Source organism: Chelonia mydas, chromosome 7, assembly GCF_015237465.2.
Source record: "Chelonia mydas isolate rCheMyd1 chromosome 7, rCheMyd1.pri.v2, whole genome shotgun sequence".
Classification (NCBI taxonomy): Eukaryota; Metazoa; Chordata; order Testudines; family Cheloniidae; genus Chelonia; species Chelonia mydas.
The window spans coordinates 57249103-57261682 of NC_057853.1; the positions used below are offsets into that span (position 1 = coordinate 57249103).

A 12580-nucleotide genomic window follows, 5' to 3' on the forward strand; every position below is an offset into this window, starting at 1 on the left:
GGGGGCACATGGAGTGGGGGGGCTCTCCCGGGGGGTCGTGTGGGGGGCACACGAAGCGGGAGTGTCCCATGGGGCACGGGGGGGGCTGTCCTGGGGGCCATGTGGTATGGGGAGGGCTGTCCTGGGGGGGCATGCGGGGGCACACAGAGCGGGAAGGATGGGCGGGGGGCACACGAAGCAGGGGAATCTGTCGGGGGCACATGCAGCTGGGAGGGGGGGTCTGTCCTGGGGGGCACACGGAGCGGGGAGGCTGTTCCGGGGGGCATGCGGGGGGCACACGGACTGGGGGGCTGTCTTGGGAGGGCATGTGGGAGGCACACGGAGCAGGGGGGGGTTGTCCTGGGGGGACACAGAGTGAGGGGTGCGGGAGGCAGACAGAGCGGGGAAGCTGTCCCGGGGGGCACGCGGAGGGGCACACGGAGCTGGGGGGCTGTCCCGGGGGGGGCACACGGAGCCCGTGGGCGAGACTGCCTCAGGGCCGGGGAAGGAGAAGCTCCCGCTCCCTCCTCCCCCGCGGGCCGGCGGCGCAGGGGGCGGGGCGCTGCGTCTCTGCGCGCGGCCCGGCCCCGGCTTGTTACTCAGCGGCCGCGGCTGAGGCAGGAGGCGGCGGAGCGGTGAGTGCGGGGCCGCGGCCTGTCCTGGGGCTGGGGCCGCGGGGGAGCTCGGCCCGGCCCGGCCCGGCCCGGTTCGGCGCGGGGGGTGGGCCTGACCCGGCCGCTCTGTGGATGTTTTTGTTGATCTGGGGTTGGAGGAGGGGAGGCGGGGCCGCGATTCCGGGCTGGGGGAGGGGTGCGGCGCCAGCACAGGGCTCTGTGGGGGCGGGGGTATGGGGGCAGTGTGTGGGTCTTTGGGGGAGGGGCAGCGGGACGGGGTGCAATAATGTTCTGGTGGGGGCAGCTGGGGGGGTGCCTTGGGGGAGGGGCAGCTAGTGGAGATGCATGTAATGGGGAGGGATGCAATTATATTTGGCTTACGAGGGAGGAGGCAACTGGAAGGGATAGGTGTTATGGGCCTTGGGGCAGGGGCAGTTAGTGGGGGTACGTTGCAAGGGGGTGGAATAATATTTGGTTGTTGTCGGGGGGGGAGGGGCGGCTGAAAAGGGATAGGTGCAATGGTTTTTTGGAGGAGGGGCAGCTAGTGGGGTGCACGCGAGGGGTGCAATAATGTTTGGTTCTTATGGGGCTGCAGTAACAATAGTGGGGGCAGCTGGAGAGAGAAGTGATCACGGTGGGGTGAAAGAGGAGATATAGAGGACAGTGGTGGGAAGAAGGGGTACCAGAGGCCGGGGCCTGTACACATGGGGTTCTTGTTGTCAGCCCTTGATTCAGGGATCTTCATCATCTGTTCAGCACCTTACACCCCTCTTGAATTTTATACGTAATCAGTAGCAGGGAGATGGCTCTCCACAGCTGTTCTGGGTTGTTGTTGCACAGGGGCTGGGTGACATACTGGGGATCAGGAGAGCTATACAAAACATGGGGATATGTTTGCGGGGGGGGAGAGAAAGGAGGAATATCTCTTTGTTGGTTTGGCAGTACAAGCATTAGGCACAATGCACAACAGAGGGACTTTTCTCCTTGGGAACAAGATAACTCAAGCCGTGGAAGGATCTTCTCTCATCTTGCGTACCTGCCTGAAATGTAGGCTTGGCAGAATTTGATTTTAATTTTTTAAATAATTTTGACAAATAATATAAATTTTATTTTAAAGTATTTGTTTTGGTCGATTTAAATGTTTGCAGTTGTGGGAAATGGTGGAGGCTGGTCAGACAATAATTTAATAACTGTAGACATTGAGATTCAAAAAGTTACAGTTTTATAGCCATTAAAACACAAACTGTCAACATCACACCAGAATCTACAAAGTAAACATTCTTAAGTCAAACTCTAAGAAGTTCTCAAGCAGCATTTTTCTTACTTGGCATATCTGTAAATTTTGGAGGTATCTTTGGTTTCTTTGTCTACAGTAAAATCAGCATTTATCAACATTTACAGTACAGATAAAAATTAATTTTTATCCAAACCTACTCATATTTTATTGTAAGCTTTTTTGGGGAAAGAGGCTTGAGTTGCTGAAGAGTGCAGCAATTTGAAGTGAATGAGATCTGTAACAACATTCCAAATCACTGCTTTTGAAAAAATGCCTTTTTGTTCCTCTGGGATATTTGACCTCCAAAGACAGCTGCTTAGGGAGTTTGGCAATATTTTTTGTCTCTTCTGCATTTTAATCCTGATACTTTTTGTCAAAAATGAGTGAAGTGTTTGTTTGCAGCTTTTCTGTTGCCCTCCTCTAGCTTCTCTTTATCTCTCCTAGTGTCAGAATTGATTCTGAAAGCTTCTCATTTCTTCAGATTTCTCTGTGCAGTGGTTCCATCAATGCAAAGTGTAAGAGTCTGTTAACTGGTGTCTGTTAATAAGCTGCAAATGTGAATCCCACAAGCCTTGTTTCTTCCCAGTTATGGTGGCATAGTTGCGTTTATACAGTCTTGCTGAATTTCAGTGTTTTATAGAGGGGCCTTGCAAAATTATTATGAATATTTTTTCAGCCCAGGCAGAATATCTGCTTACCTAGCCTGACCATAATTATGTAAACACAAATGATGTTTTACTCACCCATCTAAAGAAATTAATTGCTCTAGGGCAAGTGTGGGAGCAGAGTTTTGCAAGCTTGTATTACAACTTGGTTTTATTTAGAGGTTTGGAGATTACTTTTGGTAACAGTCTGCGATTAATTCATTGAAAAATTAGTTTAATTTTCAGAGTTGCAGGCAAATGCCTCCTCTTTGGATGAATCGGGTGTTTAAAACAGTTCTGTAGCATGATTTATTTTGTTTACATAAACTGGTGCACACTCAAGTATTGAATTTATTTAGAATTAATTCAGATTGTAGCCTGAAGGAATATTGGGTCAAATTCCTAGCTAAGGGTACTAACAAAAAGTGAGTTCAATGACTTTTTAGACCCCTCAAATTGTACGTTCCATGAAGAAGAATAGATAATAACAAAGACACAGCTGATGAAATTCAAATATGCCTATGCCTCTGTTTTGATCTCAGTCAATGGAGGCAGCCATCTTAAATTATTTTTCTCACATCTGAATCTAGTGGCGCTCTTCAGTGTTTCTGTCAAGTAAGTTCTAATGCGTAGAGCAATACATTTTTCTTCGTATGTATATGTATTTTAAACTGTTTGTTTTCTTCACAGGTGAGGCCCTGTACTGGCAGAGTGGTGAATTTAGTGCAGGATTTTTATTGTACACTTACTAGTTTGGTGTCCAGTCTAGTTTCTCATATGCTAAGCAGTGCGATTTACACATGTAGGGAGAGGGTGATTAAGGAAGCTGTTTGTGGTGATGGATGAAATGTCCGGGCATGGAGTTTGGCTTCTGGGCACGGACTCTGAGATATTTCAGAGAAGTGACTTTTTCCTGAAAAAGCATGAGGTCTGAAGGATGTAGATTGTATTTGATACAAACTTACATACACAAAAACTTAATAACTGATTCCATTTCATCCAAACGCAACTTTCTGAGTGTCCTGTTTCTCTCACTGAATGTATTGGAGTGAGAGTTTGTTTCTGTCTTTGTTAGCAGGTACCATAGCATGATTGTCTCCAAGTTCTGACAGAGTTGTTTAACTTCGAAATGTTTGGAATAAATATCAATTTACCCTGAAGTGTGGAGAGTGAGGTGGAGGAATGGACAATGGAGATCTAAAATTTTGGAAATGCACAAGTTGTTTTTCAGAATGAGATTATAGTCTTTTAAGAAGGACTGTAGGGCAAAAAGGGCAGCATCTTATGTGGTAAATCTGCATCCTGTGCATACTCAAAACCATATAGTCTTGCTTTTTGCTGCTAATAAGATTTTACTCCTGTTGGCCCTGGAGAGCCAATTCAGCAGTGGTAGGATGAACAGGATTCACTTCTGGTTTGTGCATCATCACTGACAGAATTGCTAACCAGATTTCTGATTGTAGAATCCTCATTGCTGATGATTCAGGAGCCAGAAGGAACCCAGCTTGGCTTTCAGATTCCAGATCAGTTTTCAGAGTTGGCAGTTTGGGGGGGAGAAATCTGTTTTTGTATACTGACCAAATTTGAACTGGAGTTGATGAGAGAGACCAAATGTTAAACTTCACAATGCCATTTTTTAGATTCACTTTCCAGAGTAGGAAAATGAATCTTAAAAAAGTCACAAAAGGATTTTCTAGGAAAAAGTATGGTTTGTCAAACTTGCTAATTTTAGGGAGCAGTGCTTTTGAAGTTTTTTAGAAATGCAGGTACAATTTATTTAGTAAATCCATTAGGTGGACTTGCTTATAAGGTCAGGTATCTTATTTTAACAAATTTAATTATTATACAGTAAAAGCTGTGTTATCTGGCACTCTACCAATTGGAAAGCTCTAGAATCTGGCATTTCTGATATCTCCCAATAAAAATCTTCAATAGGGTTACCATTAAAAGTCTGGTTGGCGTGGGGCTGGCAGGCTCCCTACCTGGCTCCATGTGGCTCCCTGGAAGCTGCGACACATCCCTTCTTCTCTTAGGCAGTGGAACGGCCACGGGGGCTCCATGCGCTGCTCCCACCCCGAGCGCAGGCTCCACAGCTCCCGTTGGCCGGGAACCGCAGCCAGTGGGAGCTGTGGGGGCGGCTCCTGCAGGCGGAGGCAGCACACAGAGCCACCTGGCCACACCTCTGCCTAGGAACCAAGGGACGTGTTACCACTTGTGGGGAGCTACTGGAGGTGAGCGCTGCCTGGATCTGGCACCGTGAAACCCCTCCATTGCCCCAACCCCCTGCCCTGAGCCCCCTCCCTCACCCAAACTCCGTTCCTCCGTTGTTAAGTATAACTCTTTGTTAACCGGAATTTTTGAGTAACTGGAACCCCCCATTCTCCCAACATGCCGGATAACAAAGCCTTGACTGTATTATACAATGTTTTGGTTCTCCATCTGGAATACTTATACCAAGTTTAAGATACTTTCATGTCTTACTAGTGGCATGCGCCTCTGCAGCAGTTCTTCAGCTACAGAGATTAGATTTTTGATGTGGCTGTTTTAAGCAGTGTGTTAATGTTATAGAAGCATTTGGGATTGTAGTTCTTTCCATTTGTTGTTCAATGTCAGTTTGCTACCTTTGATTCTCAGCTATAAGTACTTTTTCAGTTCTTACAGACTGTTCCACGAGATGTGTGGAGTACACATTGAACTTTCTGATAGTGAATGATCAGATAGTGTTGTGTTCATGTACCACAGAAATTACATGTTTTTTTCTCTTAACATCTTATTTGTAGTGTTGAGAAATATACTAAACTGTCTCTTAAAAATTTTCTCTCCTAGGTTGTGATTGAGGGGTCTCGTGTTGAGTAGAAATGTACTGTATATTCTTTGACAAATTATGCTGCTGACTTTTTTTTGGGGCCTAGGTGCCCTTTTAAGAAGGGGTATAATATATTTCATCTTCAAAATAAGTTAAAAGAACACTAATTCAAAAATAATGTTCTAAGTAGATTTCTTTGGCTGTGTTACTAATAATATCTTTTGGTTATTAAACAGAGACATTTTAAAAATCCAATTGAAACTGTGAATGCTTCTTGTTTACTTCTGCATTTATCTCAGCGTGGACAATGAAAAATCCATGACATTGTTTACACTCAGTGTTCTTAATACTGGGACATTAGGCTTTCAAACACTGCATGAAATTATTTGTTAAAAGCAACTGTTTCCATTTGTGTGTCTTTTTAAGATTGGGAATGCTTCTGTTGGTTGTCTTTGCATAAGTGTGAGCTAAAGTTAAATTGACACTACCTCTTTAAATGCATTGTCTGGCAAGCCAGAAATCTCAATTGTTCTCTCTTGCAAATCTTCTCTTTTAGCAGCGAATTAAGTGTTAGTGAAAGATGTGAGGTTGGTGGTCTCTGGAATGCTTCGGGACAGATGTACCATAGGCAGCCTCACTACTTCCCCCTGCACTACTCTATTCTGCTGGTATACCTCCATGGGGTTATGGAAGAACCCCCTTTAATGCTGAGAAGTGTTCGCTTTCTAATCCCACCATAGACTGAAAGTGTGGTCACTTGTACTGGGAGAAACACCTGTTCATGTCATGTGGGGAACTGAATATTGACCTAGAACAGATGTGAGCTCATGACTTGGGGCTTGTCTGTACAGAGGACTTTCACTGATGTAGCTGAATCAGTGCAAACCCATGGGTTTACACCAGTCAAATACTGGCTGTGTGTTTCTTACATGTGTAAATTTGCTGATGGAACCTAAACCGATATAAACCAGATTAAAATGGATATGGCTGCCTGTCTACAAAGCTGCACCGATGTAGCTAACTTGGTATAAAATCATTCTTAGTTAAATCAGTGCAATTTTGTGAGTAGATCAGCCTTTGAGGTGAAGGGCTCCCTATCTCATTACCAATATCCTGAGCCGTTTTAATTTGCTTTGTCTTGAAAAACTTCACTGGAAGCATGTTAATCTTAGAATTTAAGAATAGGTAACAATCACCAGAAGCTTTGGCAGAGTTCTTTTGCCCCAAGACTTGAGCAATGGTTATAGGGTAATTCGGCATGTTGTTAGTATGTGCCCCTGAAGTCGAATAAACTTGGAAATATTTGAAACAATCAGAGGGAAATCTTGGGTAAACTACCCTTGAAAAGGCAGAGAATTCCTCCTTGTAAAGCTGCTTTGCTTTTGTGATAGTTATCTTTAGGATGTGAAGTTTGTGCCTGTGTGTCTGTTTACATCATCCTCATCTATCTCTATTGAAGAAAGTAATTTAAAATTGATCCAGATTGTTTTTATGGAATGTTCCAGATCATGAGGAAACTTGCCTATAAATAGAATTAAAATTTTTTATTCTTCCTAGGGAGTATAGTACTAATAATAGCTTATTTTAATGGTATCTTATAATATTTAGAAACTGATAGTTAAGGCCTCTCTCCAGGGAAAGATTTCCACTGGAATTCCAGTGGCAAGTCATCTTTATTTAATCTCTTCCTCTAATATCTATGCTTAGTAGATAACCTTAGAGACACCACCTCTCTCTCTCTCTCTCTCTCTCTCTCTCTTTGCCCCACCCCTTGCATGAAATATGGGACTCAGTTTATCAACTGGAATCTGAATCTGTGGTTCATGGGGGCATGTTGACAATAAGATGGTTTGAAGTGTTCAGTTCTTGCAATTTATTGGAGGTAAATATTGATGACTGCAGCTCTGGATGATGATATGCCTTTTAATTAAAGGGAACTATAATATGAAACTGTAGGGTATGCCCAATGTGCTGTTTGTATGCTCAGTCTTTATTATCTCTCTTAAAAACTGAGATGTTTGTTTGACTTTGCATGTTCCTGTGAGAACTTCCCATCTGTGTAAAATGCAAATGTATTGAGAGCTGCTTGTTGTTTTTCCCCTCCTTCTATCTACTTTAAGTTGAATGTGGGTGAGAGCTGTTGCTGGCTAGCCAGTTTTCAGATGTATAGTGCCATTATACAATTGGGCACTGCATGGCTCTTAGAGCTCCTGATATTTGACTTGGGTACTATAGAAAACCCAAAGATTGTATATCACCTTGTTTGAGACTGGTAAAAAGGTAGCAGGAAGGTCACCTTCAAAGGAAAAACAATTGAAATTATGTTCTATATGATCTATTTAAAAAAAAAAAAAAAAAAAAAAGGCCTTGAGGGTTTGTTCACTAAAAACTACCTGGGTTGTGTTTGTTGTTGTTGTTGTTGTTTTATATCTACTCTTTATTGGAAATTCAGGTCTCATTTATCCTTGAAGATTCTATGATGACTTGAGAATTAGTTCAACTATGAGATCACAAGAGAGTGAAGGTTGAGTAGTTGAGAACAGAATTTTTAGACTGCTAAACTTTGCCTTTTGGGTTTGTTTCAATTATTTTTCTGTTAAAACTTGTTTAACTTTAGCAATTAACATTGAGTAGAAAGGAAATGTTAAGATGTGAGAGCACACAATGCTCTGAGGGATGTCTGTAGTGCAGTGTGAGGTGTGATTGCAGCTCAGGTAGACATACACACACTAGCACAGTTAAAATGTAGAAATGTAGAAGGGCTTCAGACAAAGTAGATGTCCAGGGTCCCCAGCATGCACGTACAGCCCAGGCTGAAAGCCTGTGCTGCCACACTTACATGGCTATTTTTAACCCTGCTATTGCGTATGCATCTGCTCGAGCTGCAGTCACGCTTCACACGGCAGTATAGACATCCTTGAGACATCCACGAAGTTCTCCAGTAAAACCAGAGTTAACATTGCTAATATTTCTGAAGTTAAATAATAATAAAAGCAGGAAAAAGAACACATTGAAAACTTTCAGAATGCCTGTATACATCATAAAAAGACAAACAAAAAGGCACAATCCCTAAATCCAGATAGGATAAGTTTAAAAGGTACCCTGAAAAGTATAGGCTTCAAGCAACCTGGAAAAGAGAAAGTACAGACTTAGCCGTAGGTGTCATGCTGTGGAGAAAACCAAATGAACATTTAAGACCCCTTGGCTGGGGCAGCGGCAGCAGTATTCCACCCTCCACCATCTGTAGCAGACCTCTCATTGCTACTAATAAGATTCAAAGATTGCGGGTAGAATATGGCTCTGAAGAAATTAACATTTTAAGCCTCTATACTCCAGAGGGTTCCATGACAGAGCAGGAGGGCCTTACACTTGTGTGGTGTGACAGCACCATTGACCTCCATCTGCTTGGGCATAGGGGTCTGTCTACATAGATTCCTTTGCAGGATCAAGGTTTTGATAAAGTTAACTTGCATTCAGCAGCGCACAGTAGGAAAAATGATGGAGGGTGATCTTTAGACCACTGATGTTTCTGCCCTTTGTTTTCCTTCTGGGCAGAGAAGCCTAGGAATGGCTAGTTGCTGTCTGGACAGTTAGCGGAAAATTTGGGTGAAAGTTGGGTCTAAATATTGACAGTCTTAGAGGGAAAAGACAGCATGTTAGAGCCCTTCTATTTACTTCATTTTAAGCTTCTAAAACTCTATTTAGGAGCATTTAGTGCCTCACCTGACTTGCATCCTGTCACGGATCCATGGGATGTGCTTTGCTTCTGACCTTTATGTACTGTTCCTGGGAGCATACCCATAGGGTTAGGCCTCGGGACCTCTGCTTTCCTGAAGTGGGGAGCCAATCCACTACTCAGAGACTGGGTCCCTAGCTTCAGCAGTCCAATTTTTCACCATAGCTCCATCAGCAGGTCTAGATGAGCACGGACCTTGTTGGAGACTTGCCTTTGAGAGCTGTGCAAGCAGCAGATGTTTTCAGTGATGCAGGACAGCCTTCTCAAAACAGCTGGAATACAGTATTTAGGGACATTGGATTAAAAAGTAAAGCAAAGCCTAAAAGCATCTCTCTCCCCTCACTCACCAACTTCTTCTTGCTTGGTTAGGTGTGTCCCTCTTCGCTCTTGCCTGAAAGGCAGACTGCATAGAATCATAGAACTGGAAGGGACCTCGAGAGGTCATCTAGTCCAGTCCCCTGCACTCAAAGCAGGACTAAGTATTATCTAGACCATCCCTGACGGGTGTTTGTCCAACCTGCTCGTAAAAAATCCCCAATGATGGAGATTCCACAACCTCCCTAGGCAATTTATTCCAGTGCTTAACCACTCTGACAGTTAAGAAGTTTTTCCTAATGTCCAACCTAAACCGCCTTTGCTACAATTTAAGCCCATTGCTGCTTGTCCTATCCTCAGAGGTTAAGGAGAACAATTTTTCACCCTCCTCCTTGTAACAGCCTTTTATGTACTTGAAAACTGTTATCATGTCCCCTCTCAGTCTTCTCTTCTCCAGACTGAACAAACCCAATTTCTTCAGTCTTCCCTCATAGGTCATGTTTTCTAGACCTTTAATCATTTTTGTTGCTGTTCTCTGGACTTTCTCCAATATGTCAACATCTTTCCTGAAATGTGGCACCCAGAACTAGACACTAGTTGAGGCCTAATTAGCGTGGAGTAGAGCGGAAGAATTACTTTTCATGTCTTGCTTACAATACTCCTGTTAATACATCCCAGAATGATGTTTGCTTTTTTTTTTTTTTTTTTTTTTTTTTTTGCAACAGTTGTTACACTGTTGACTCATATTTAGCTTGTGATCGATCCACTATGACCCCCAGATCCCTTTCCACAGTACTCCTTCCTAGGCAGTCTTTTTCCATTTTGCTTGCTGCAAACCTCCCTAGCCTTACCTAACAGTCCTGGTTTGGATTACCCCATCTGCTGGGAGAGCAGGTTACTTATCCCTGTCTCCTAGCACTTTTAGTCCTTTGTCTCAAGTCACAGTCATGCTGTTTTCACGTATATTGCTCCTCCCTCTGGTTCAGCTGAGGGAAAGGGGTTGTGGTCAGATGAATAATTGCCCATCTACATCCAAAAGATCCCCTTGGCTGGTACTTGTATCTCCAAGGTATCTGCATTCACATGTTCACAATTCTTGGTCGACTGTTCGCCCAAGCCAAACATATCTACCTGACCCACATCCAATCAATTCATTGATTATGTCCCAGTCTCTGGAAAGAAGTTAATACCTTGCTCTCAAATAGTTAGCAGTACAAAAGCTAGTGAGTAAACTGAGTCAAACATTTTCACAAAAATAATAGACATTTCTCATGTTCTCTGCACAGCTAACATTATCTGGATGTTTCTGCAGAAATGATCAGCAAATATTAACTTTGACTTTTGAACCAGCATCATCATGCTTCAGAATTAACACCTTACTTAGAAAAATGGGACAGTTTACACCTTTTAGTGCTGTTGCTTCAGATAGTATCTGCAGACTCTGCAAAACAGCACTGTCTGGTCATATAAACAAGGTTATTTTTGCAACCAGATGGGCTAGATGCTTTTTTAAAATTGAAGCACAAGATCTGCTAGATGCAAAATCGATGTGGTGACTGGATGAGTATATCAAAGCATACCAACCTCCAGGCAGGAGTTAGAAACCATTGCTCGAATCATAAAGGAAGGAGCTGAACAGTGCTCCAGTTGACCATTTATTTCCAAAATGGCTACCCTAGAGCAGGACCCAGATGCTGCCCTAGAATTTAAGAAGCCTTTTGAAGGAGGAACATATTTGGAAGGACTCCGCTACAAAAGGAGGGAATTTGGAGCTGATGGAGTCTGGGAGATAGAACAGATCCGTGACTAATGCTGAAGTACCTATAAAGTGAGTGACAGAGTTGTCAGAACCTGAAAGACGGGGTGCTGATTTGAAATCCCTCTTGCACAGTAAGTATGTCCTTTTTGCATGTAACTTGTATAAATTCTTCTTACACACTTTTTTACAATGACATAACACTCATCCCAAAGTGCTCTATAAACTTAACTCACTGATATCCAAACAATAATATATCTTACTATCTAGAGACTGAAACCCAGAAATTCTCCGAACACTGGCATCCTTTACCTTAAGTCCACTACTCTACCCTCATGTAATGTATTCAGCATTAACAATGGTCTGTGGCTGATGTGTATAAGATATCACAAAATAATGTCTATCAGGTGTTACCATTACCTTTTTTTAACTTTTTTGTAAGCTTGGGAAAGATGTTTACTATTTCTGTGTACAAGTTTTGTTATAGTGCGGCCTACCTCTTCCATCAGTGTATGAGATCAGCTGATTTATCTAAACTATGTATGTCACATACATTAATCTTTCTAACGTTTTAAAATAGAATATAGTGTTTCTAAGCTTTTATCTTCCCCAATGGTTATTGGACAAAGATACTGCTAATGTTCCATACTGTATTTCAATCAACCTTCATTGCATATAGGCTTAGCAGTATAATGATGATCCTCACATTTGTGTTGCCTATTTTATTGTACTTTTGCAGTCACATAGAACTAGCTTGATGTGCAACCACACTAAATGCTTATTCATCCCCTACTCTTGGGTACCATAAACTAATGCCATAATGGATATTAGCAGAAAATGCAACTTTAAATTACTTAATGGTTGTGATACTACATACTAACTCCTGAGTGTGCATGTTTCAGATGAACAAGGAGAAAAACATTAATTCCACAGCACAGCTGGAAGGCCTAATCACTGTAATTATGGATTTGTGTGTGGTGGTTTTTTTTTTTTTTTTAAAAGGCCATATACATACCTCTGGCAACGTCTTTTTATTTAATTAAACATATTATAGAAAGCATTACAGCATACAGTACAATAGTCACTAATAATGTCTCTATAAGACCAAGATTTAGCTTTTAAAATTACAGAATAGCTTTGTAGTAAGACCATAATGTGTATATGGAAACATATATATTGGGATAACGTTGTGATGGCTGAGGTGCTTCCATTCTAAGTCCTGTTCTGTGGGGGGGGTGGGGGGGTGGGTCTGAATAAAAATATCCTTTATTCTGAAATTTCTCGTGTTCTTTCTAAACAAAAGCAATGGTGGTGTTTATTTTAATAATTTTTGACAACTTTTTGTGATATCAAATCAAAGTGCTCATAAAGAAATGTGTTGGGTTTTTGCTATAAACTCTTAACGCCCTCCTTGTAAAACTTCAAACTTCGTGTGCATGTGGGCCTGATTTGGT

At 42.5% G+C, this 12580-nt stretch overlaps 1 protein-coding gene across 13 annotated transcripts in view; it reads left to right on the forward strand.

Annotated features, from left to right (window-relative positions):
- The first annotated feature begins 416 nt into the window (after nt 1-416).
- The window catches only part of MAPK8 (mitogen-activated protein kinase 8), a 113710-nt gene continuing 101546 nt past the window's right edge, over nt 417-12580 (forward strand). For 2 of the 13 annotated variants that reach the window (XM_043552193.1, XM_043552194.1), the window contains exon 1: nt 536-614. The gene's annotated coding sequence lies outside the window, so the exon portion shown is untranslated. Of the gene's footprint in view, nt 615-12580 lie in introns of all 13 variants that reach the window. The other 11 variants (XM_037904179.2, XM_037904178.2, XM_043552200.1 and 8 more) reach the window with 10 other exon arrangements.